At 52.3% G+C, this 9,862-nt stretch overlaps 2 non-coding genes across 2 annotated transcripts; both read right to left on the minus strand.

Moving 5' to 3' along the window:
- Nucleotides 1–1,816: 1,816 nt before the first annotated feature.
- Nucleotides 1,817–1,923, minus strand: LOC147726501 (U6 spliceosomal RNA). Its single transcript, XR_015309667.1, has one exon. It is a non-coding gene; the product is annotated as a U6 spliceosomal RNA (small nuclear RNA).
- A 1,093-nt stretch (nucleotides 1,924–3,016) lies between these two features.
- LOC147726502 (U6 spliceosomal RNA) lies at nucleotides 3,017–3,123 on the minus strand. The gene has a single exon (XR_015309654.1). It is a non-coding gene; the product is annotated as a U6 spliceosomal RNA (small nuclear RNA).
- Between the last annotated feature and the right edge of the window lie 6,739 nt (nucleotides 3,124–9,862).

Consider the following 9,862-nt stretch of genomic DNA (forward strand, 5'->3'; position numbering starts at 1 on the left):
TAGCACTGCCGGTGCGCATGGAACGTGGCTAACCGGTGGCGCAAGGGGCTTGTAACTCTGCCCCTCATTGCAAATGGCAAAGATTAACATAATCATTCCAAATGTGAGATCTAGGAATCATCACTTCCATTTAATTGAATTTAAGTTTCAGAGAATTCTAATTCATCTGAAGTTCTATAGTTGTCATGCAATTCTCAAAGTCAAGCAGGCCTGGAAATTGTCAGCGTATGTGTGAACAAACTAGCATAACCAGAAACTCTACTTATGTATTTAAAAAGAACCATGTTCAATGGAGTGTCCTAGGAAAAAAAGAAGACTAAATTGAGGAGAAAAAAGAATGCCCCGGTTACTTACCGGTAATCTTCATTACTCCGAGTATAGTCTTCCTCGCCACATGAGTTACAAAGTGAGCTTTAGCTCCACAACAGAACCCTCCAAAGCAAAAAGAAACCACCTCCCACCCCCTCCCAACATGGCCGACCAGTCCCACCTGACCTCTATAAGAGGCGGACCGGCCCAACCAACAGCCTGATCTACCAAGCAAACAATGAAGCCGATAGCCAGACAGGGAGGGGGGGAGGGAACTCATGTGGCGAGGAAGACTATACTCGGAGTAATGAAGATTACCGGTAAGTAACCGGGGCATTACCTCCTCGTAAGTCTTCCTCGCCCCCTGAGTTACAAAGTGAGCAAATACCCAAGCCAACAAGGCTTCATTGACCACCAGAAGAACCACACCACACGGTGATGCAGAGAAACCAACACAAGGTTGATGTAGAATAAATGAAAAGAAAACAGGGATCACAGGAAACCTGAAAACAAGACCTCCAGGAAAAGAAGGCCAACCAGGAGTCGCAGCTCCAGCACTTAGAACGGCCCCAGCGAAGTCCCCCCGGGACTGCTAGAGACCCACGAACAAGGCGGGGGACGACAACGTCGACGCCCGACCAATCTCCACAGAGGAGACACCCCGAAGGGGGCCCAGGACACCGAGCCACTCCCCGCGGACCGAGCCTGGACCCCCCAGGATCCACCGAACCCAGCGAAGCGTAGGAGAGGACGACAGCCAGCGGAAGCCAGCGAACCAAGGTGGAAAGAGGGCTAGTGGCCCGAATGAACCGGGCCAAAAGACACAAAACAGGCCAGCCCACCGGGAAAGGGAAGACGTGCGGCCAAGAGAAGCCAAAACAGCACGCCGAACAACCAGCACGGACAAGAAAGGAACCTCGTCGGCAGGGAAAAGTGGTAAAGATACCACCCGAGTCCGGGACCCCAGGGAAGGAACCCTGGGATGGACACGGGGGACATGCCGGAGGAACAACCACGTCCGGCGAAACCCGCAAGAAGGGAGGGGAGCGGAGGAACGACCCCCGCACGCCCCTTTGCCCAGCAGACACCACTGCCACCAGGGAAAAACCACCCAAAAGGTGAGGAACCGCCAAGCCACCGAGGGCCGGGGCCCAAAAGGGCGGACCCCGAAGAGCTCGTAGAACGAGAGAGGGAGTATGCAAACGTATTGCGATGTACATAGCGCACGTATCACCCAAAGGCATCAAGGTGCTTGCCTTGGGAACCCCTCCTGGTAGTCCCCTGTGAGATAACCCCAGCAGGATACAAGGTGAAAGTCAGGCATCCCGCCGCAAGGGGCCCTAGTGGAGATCAAGCAAGCAATTGCCCAGAGTTGCAGAGTGTGAACACGTGAGACGAGTAGGCACCGGAATGAGAAACATCGAGTCCATGGAAGTTTCTAAGCCCAAGACCCACCGAGGCGGGGAACTGAACCCTGGTCCAGGACCAATCTCAGCTACCGGGTCTTGCTAATATGGAACGTTTCACGAATTTGCATGTCATCCTTGCGCAGGAGCCGTGCCAATCTTCTCTGTACCGTTCCAAATTTTGTACCTGTGCTGCCGAAGCGAGCACTGGAAGACCTGCGGGAACCCAGCAGCAAAGCCACAACCCCCGAGTAAGCAGCGTCATCCGCTCCAGAACCAGGCCTGCACAAGGAGGCAGGCCAGCCGACAAGAGCCGGCTCAACACCGACGCCGAGAGCGGGGGACCCAACCACGGTACGGGAAGATCCGGGATCGGCCAGGAGGCTCGAACCGCCAGCTCGCCAAAGGAGAGGGAACCCGGGGCGGTGGACCCCGCCGGGAACCAAAAACAGGAACGCACCATGACATGCGTGGCAACCACGCGCGGGTGCCAGGCACATCACCTCTGCAACGTCCCAAAATAAGTCCATGCGCAGCCGGGTCGAGCACCCAGGAGCACCCCGGCCCTGCCCAAGCGAATCCAGCAGAGGACCCGCGATAACAGAGGGCACGGGGGAAACGCGTACAGTAGACCAAAAGGTCAAGCGAAAGAGGGCAACCCCAAGTACCCGGGTGGACAGACCAGAACCTGGGCAGGAGGGCCGAGACCCCCTCCGTGAACAGAGCCACCGGAGGCCGACCGAGTCGATGCCTCAGGCGCCGAAACACCACCGGGGTCAGGGCGAGACCAGGCAACGGAGGCCAGGACCGACACAGTCGAACCGCCTCCACCAAGTCGGACCCCGGGGGAAGACAGCCCGAAGGGACAGGACATGCGCCAGGTCGACCGACCCTCGAAGCACTGGCGAAAAAGACGGCAGGCCAGGAGGACTGCCAGCAACCCCCGAAGCACGAGGAGCTGCGAGACAGCAGGAGATCCCAACGACCCCCAAACGCCCCGGCCAAACCCCCCCGAAAGAAACAGAGGGAAGAACAGGGACCAGGCACACGACCCCCGACGGAGGACAAGCCTGAGACGGGGGCCGAAGGGCCCACCGCACATCGTGCAGGGAGCCGACGGAGGAGAGACACCGCTGACGAGACGCCTCACCCACGAAAACGACGAGGCCGAGAAGGACCATACGTCCATACAGGGAACACCCAGACCCCCACCCGGCGAAGAAGCTCCACCAGGCGGGCCAGGAGCCCAGTCCCCACCCATGGGCCCAGAAAAGATCCACAGGCGAGACAAGGGAAGGAGAAGGCATATGGAACGCTTCACGAATGTGCGTGACATCCTTGCGCAGGGGCCATGCTAATCTCCTCAGTATCGTTCCAATTTTAGTACATGTGCTGCCGAAGCGAGCACCTCTAACCTTCCGAGAAGGCGGATCCCGCGGAAAACCGCAAGACAGGACACCGGCCAGTAAGCTCAAAGAGCCCAATTTTTGTAAATGTGCCGCCGAAGCGAGCACCCGAAAACCCGGGCCCGGGAGCCCAGAACGCCCCACGTGAAGGCTGACACCCCGAACTCCGGGGGGAATGTCGAAGGGCCCCACCCAAGAGAAGGCGAGACGCCCTCACCCCTAGGGACGTAAAATACCGCTGTGGAACCCCCCAGGCTTTCCCTGTGAGGCGTCCACTCTCGGGCACCCACAAGGTGGAGGCCAGGCATCCTTAGCGTTGTGGGGGCCGTCATGGCGAATAAGCAAGCTATTGCCCCGAGTTGCAGAGTGGGACTCCATGTCAGGAATAGGCACCGAGGCGAGGATAAACAGGTCAGTGGAATATTTGAGCCCAAGACCCGGCGAGGCGGGGAATTGAACCCTGGTCCCGGGCAAGACCTCTGCAGCAGGGTCTGCTGCACAAACCATTGAGCCACACTCCTCCACAACCTGGCGCGTGACCACCCAGCACAGGGGCCACGCTAAAACGTCTGTCGCGTAAGCGACCCAAGAAAAGCGCACAACACCCCCTAAGGGTCTCAAGGCGCCGGTATGAATGCCTAAAGCCCACCACACCCGGTATGCCCAGGCCGACCCCCATCCGTGGACCAACCAGGCCCGACCCAGCTCATTCACTGAGAGCGAACGAGACTAGGCGCCTACAGGGCGGAACGGCCCAATGCCGCAGGGGTACCCTCAGGCACCCCCAGATAGACGACCCCCCCCCCCTCAGGTGGAGGCAAGGCAACCTAAGCCTCGTGGGGGCCGTGTATGCGACAAAAACACGCCATTGCCCAGAGAAGCAGAACGGGAGGCTACGAGTGGGAAAGGCACCGAGGCGAGGAAAAAACCGGGCCATGGCACCCCATGCACAGAAGACCCGCCGTGGCAGGGGACCGACCCCGGTACCCGGGCCAAACCACCCTGGAATAGCACTACAGCCATGGCCGGATTCGAACCCTGGCCTGTGAGGGCTGTCCGCACCGAAGGCACAAGTCCACGGATCAAAAAATGCAGCCGCAGCGAGCCCCTCCGGAAAGGGGGGGCTCCGTCGCTGGTGACGGAAGAGAGGCCAGGACTTAATGAGGTCGATTACGGCCCCCTGTAGTGGACGCATCAGGCCATTGAGCCCTCAATCTGGCTACACGCCGCAGACCGCACAGTCCACGGGGGAAACACGGGCCCCCCGGATGACAACCGGAACAGCCGTGTCCCCCTGAACGCGCCCCAGGCGCCGGGGATAATACCTCGCATCAGCAGAGCCGCCCGAGGACGGCAGACACTAGCGGCTTGGGTGGAACCGCCAACAAACACACATCACCGCCCCTGCAGGGACGGACCCTTCGTGGGGGCAGACCCACCAACGGCAAAAGCCTCACCTGCGCGTTCCAGCGCCTCGGACCCTCCTCAGGGCGTCAGCACCGCTCCGCGTGCCGCCGCGCCTGCCGCCTGCAAGTGAACCAGCAGCCCTGGTCGATACAGAGGCCGCACCTGGCCGAGCGATGCCCCGCCCCCAAGAGGCGGGAGGCACCCGTAGCCAACCCCCGCGCTGCAACCAGCCGCGGGACCCAGGATGAAAACCCCGTCAGGAGGCGGAAGCGACCAGCGCCGTGATCCGAGGCTGCAGACCAAACACCCGGACCCGACCAGCCGAGCCCCGAGGACCCGCCGACCGACGAGGTAGGTGCTGCAAGGCTTCGTAGTACCGAAGAACCATCTACAATTTTAGGGAGTAAATGTATGTCTAATGCAAGACCAAACATCCATATTATGAGAGTCAACGTAATACGCAGGCAAAAACTACTCAATTTCGCCCCACGTGGGGCTCGAACCCACGACCCTCAAAGGAAGAGTCTCATACTCCTGCAAGCGCCGAAGCGACCCCGTGCGAGGCACGGTACACGCAGGCAGGCCAAATCACGGGGGCATGGCCCGGGGCCACCCACCGCGACGCGTAAATGGCAAAAGACTGGGGACGCCGGGGATTGAACCCGGCGCCCCCTACATGCAAAGTATGCGCACCACCACTGAGCAATTCTTCAGCAGACAGGAATACCAGGGAAACGCGCCGCACTAACGCGTGCAGGGATAAAGTGGATCGTAAAGAGTGACTCTATCATCGGAATATGTCCGTTTGTTATAGTCCACTGCTAGACAGCGTGAGCCCCAGGGACCCACGCCAGGCGTTTCAAAGGTAACCGGGGCCCCAGCATACATACAGGAGAACCCCCAGCGCCGGACCCAAAGCCCACTTAGTGGCCAGGTCCCATTAGTAACGACCAGGGAAGAACATGGGAATGTACCAACACCCCATCTCCCCGGCCGCCCCCCCCCCCTGTAGACCCTTGGCACGCTATAGCAGCACCTAACCGGCCCCACAGGACCGGGGGAAGGAAGAGGGGGGGGATTAGTAGGCCTAAGGCACCAGGGACCGCTAGAGCAGGTCCTCCACCCTAAACCCCAAGGGCCAGCTCACGCCGGCCCATCTTACCTGAACAGCGCCTCTGGAGAGTATCGCGCAGAACAAAAAAAACAGGCTGTTGGTTGGGCCGGTCCGCCTCTTATAGAGGTCAGGTGGGACTGGTCGGCCATGTTGGGAGGGGGTGGGAGGTGGTTTCTTTTTGCTTTGGAGGGTTCTGTTGTGGAGCTAAAGCTCACTTTGTAACTCAGGGGGCGAGGGAGACTTACGAGGAGGTAATTTAACTTTATGAGAAGAAAGTTAAGAAAGAAGGAAACAATTTCCAATGAAGGCGTAATATGGAGAATAACATGAAGGAGAGTTTGAACCTCCCTGCTGGGTATCAACAGGAAAAACAAGATTGTGAGCTAGCTCTGATTATGGGAAACAGTAATGCACAGCAGAATTCATTTATTAAAAGAGATCTATGAATCTATAGCAGAGTGGTGTCCTGATTCAATCTGTCCTGCTTCTGTTGGGAAGTAGAAGATAGTACAAATGGTGACCAGTTTTAAGACCTTCATGTTCCACTAATTTGCTTTTTAATGGCCCTAGTCTCTACCGTACTCACTCTACTCTGGTAAGAACACTCAAGGCTATGAGTGTGATGTACTGTAACTGGGACTCCAGCACCCTCTTGCATCTAGAACATTGTGCATTCATTGAAAGAAATATGCAATATATTTTGTGTGAACTACATGTCTGAGAAGTGCCTGCCAGTCTTTGTGGTTGGGTTTGTTAAACAAATACATCACTATCTGGTGCAATCATTGAGGCGGTTGTATGTGTCTCACAATGCCTGTGTGGGACTATAAATCTCTCATGGCGAGATTTTTCATGAATGTCTTCTTGGATGAGTACGATGGCCAAGGTTGCAGCGCATATTATTAAATATCTCTATATGTGTGGATCTTGGAATGTCCTTTCTTTCTGTTTGTGTACACTGTGTTCATGATTGAAAATATACATCCACTTGAAAATGAAATAGTTGCAAGATCAAAATACATGTGGGAGACCTCTACACTATAATTGCATCTGACTGCCAATGTTGGAGAGGTATTTTTTCTCGTCCACTCAACAAATTTGCATTCTGATATTCTTCACAACAATGATGGGGCTTTAAGCCATTATAAGTAACAATTTCAAAAGTGCTTTATTCGAGTATTACTCATAAAAGCAGACATACAAACATATAATAAAAAGCAATTAAATTTACAGAGTCATTTAGACACAGCACATTACAGAATTTAAAAAGAACTATAAAGCATCATAAATACAGGTGCAAAGTTCATTGCTATTAAGAATACCAAAGAAATGATAATCACAATGACAGTAAAAAATCCTCAAAAATTCATACCATTAAAATTTCATACCGATGATACATAAAATGAGCGTTTGCAGAGAATAGACACAAGTCTAGCAGTCTCTGATCAGCTAAATAAGATTTACAGAGAATAAACATTAGTCTAGCAGTCTCTGAACTATTAGTAAGCAGTTACAGAGAATAGACAATTGTCTAGCAGTCTCTGATCAACTTACTATAAGTAACAAGAATCACTAATGTAGTCTGAAAACTGGAGTCCATGATACCTACTATACAGCTATACAATGACTGAGATGAATGAAGGTAACCTTGTCCAACATCTCATCTCAAGACTATTTCATTTCAGCTGCTTACACACTGTCTAGGACATGGAGTACTGAAATAATATATTTGAAAACGTTTAAAGGCTAAGTGATATCTCTAATAGGACTCAAATGCCATTCAACATTTTAATAAAATAGCTGCTGATGATTTAGAAGACATATTCATCACATTCATTCCTGAGAAAATGAAATCCCATAAAAGGTCCATATTAAAATGTCTGAAGAGCTTGACTCTCAAAGGAACATTGACTATGAGCACCACAAAAGGACTGAAGGACATTAATCCAGTGTGTGTTGTGTTTTCTGAAATCGAACAATAGTCTGTAGCGCGATGTGTGCAAATGTGTTTTGCACGAAAAGGTGTTGAATACCGGATATTGCCATTCAAGATGTTTGCAAAGTTTGCGTACTCTACCATACAAATGTGCAGTTTACCAATGTGTAAAGTTTTTCAGGGCATTGTGAGACAATTTTCACCACCTTGCAGTATAATTTTCAGTCTCTTCGAATCAAGCCAAGACATAAATATATGCAGACGTTTGCCTGGCAAGTTATAATTTTTCATAGTTTTTCTGTGCACAATTTCAAATGTCTGCAGAACTGTCTTTCCAAGTTCACCTTTTTCAACATACATTGCAGATTAGGAGATGGATATACTAATGTGGCATAGAATAACATAGCAAGGATGCATGACTTCTTTATCATTAATCAACTAATATCATAGGTGGAAGGCTCTAGTGCTATTCATTGCTCGCAAAATGTATTCAGAGTTGGGTCTAATGTGGTTGACCAACCTTTCAATCTATATATCATTATGATGAAATGTACAATTCTGAAGAAGAATAGACTTTGGATGGACTTTTTAAAATCTTGTCATACGTGTTATACTCTTAACAGGCCAGAATTATAGAATTTGTGTCTAGATTTTAATCCCGAAACATTTGTTGTGCAATGGTGGCATTGTTATGAGACCTTGTTGAAATACAAAATATAATTTCAGACCTCTGCTAAACACTTCTATGGCTTTAACTTCGCCCCACTAATCTTTAATTCATATTCCATTAGTGATGTAGAGTTCAATCATTAGCGATAAAGCCCGTTTTCCTGCGAACTGTGGTGTCTCAATATCAGTTTTGATATATGCCTGAGATTTGTGTCTTGGCTATTACGAAACGAGTCTCCCTCTTCAGTTTAACATGTTTTAATATTTTTTATGATATTGTCCTGAAAACGACTTTGCAAAGTATGAGAAAAGTTAAAGTTGATGCTGATAATCTTGAATTTTTGTCTCAATATTATCATCGGAGCATTACATTTACTCGTCGATGGAGACACTCACTCAAATAAATTATTTAACATCATATTTCCTTAGAAACCATTGGGAATTCTTATTTTATTTAGATGGTATATGTGGCAAAAGCTGCTGTAGCAGCTAGCTGTGGTGCGGAAATGTGGGAAATAGTTAACATATATCAGGTTAAAGTTGCTGATAGTAAGGGAGACGCAGCGGCGGCGGCAGGACCCAGGAACCGCAGGGAGCCCAGGAGTGCAGCGGCCCCTCCCCCTTGTCACCGGGGGCATTAACTCTGACCTCGCACCTCCCGCTCTGCGGGAGACGCAGCGTTTGCTGCGGCCGCAGGACCCAGGAGCCGCAGGGAGCCCAGGAGTGCAGGAGCCCCTCCCCTTTATCACCGGGGGCATTAACTCTGACCTTGCGCCTCCCGCTTTGCGGAAGACGCAGAGTTTGCTGCAGCATCAGGACCCAGGAGCTGCAGGGAGCCCAGGAGTGCAGCGGCCGCTCCCCCTTGTCACTGGGGGCATTAACTCTGACCTTGCGCTTCCCGCTCCGCAGGAGATGCAGCGTTTGCGGCGGCAGGACCCAGGAGCCGCAGGGAGCCCAGGAGTGCAGCGACCCCTCCCCCTTCTCACCGGGGGCATTAACTCTGGAAGACGCAGCGTTTGCGGCGGCAGGACCCAGGAGCCGCAGGGAGCCCAGGAGCCCAGCGGACTCTCCCCCTTGACACCGGGGGTGATTTAAGTAAGCAATACTTCCGGCACCGTGGGACGCGCGCGGGCGTGCGCCGGGCTAAGCCCGGGCAAAGGGCGGGATGTCTGTGGCTGTCAGGGGACAAAAGTTGACGGGACGGGCCACCCTCCTTACATCCTCCAAGGACAACCACGTAGAGTGGTCAATATATCAAAGGTACTGTTACTCGGACCAATTATTGCTTGGCTATTATTGTTCTCAATTCTTCTTTTGGGGCTAGGACGGAGCGCTCATAAGGCAGGGATTACCCTTCCTTTATTTCATACCTGTAAAAATGAGCCACACGGGTAAAAACCAAAAACCCGCTGCACCTCATCCCAATACCAGGTTGCAGTTGGCAACACCACAACCTCTTCCTAGCCTAACAGCTATTGATAAGATGTTTCAAAAAACTATCAGGGTTGTGGTAACCGCAATAGAAAATACAGAGAGAAGACTATCAATTACTCCTACTGTTTCCCTGCCCAAACAAGTGGGGTACTACTCAGCTATTGTAATTAACCCCCCTGAT

Source organism: Lissotriton vulgaris, chromosome 3_1, assembly GCF_964263255.1.
Source record: "Lissotriton vulgaris chromosome 3_1, aLisVul1.2, whole genome shotgun sequence".
In the NCBI taxonomy this organism is placed as follows: Eukaryota; Metazoa; Chordata; class Amphibia; order Caudata; family Salamandridae; genus Lissotriton; species Lissotriton vulgaris.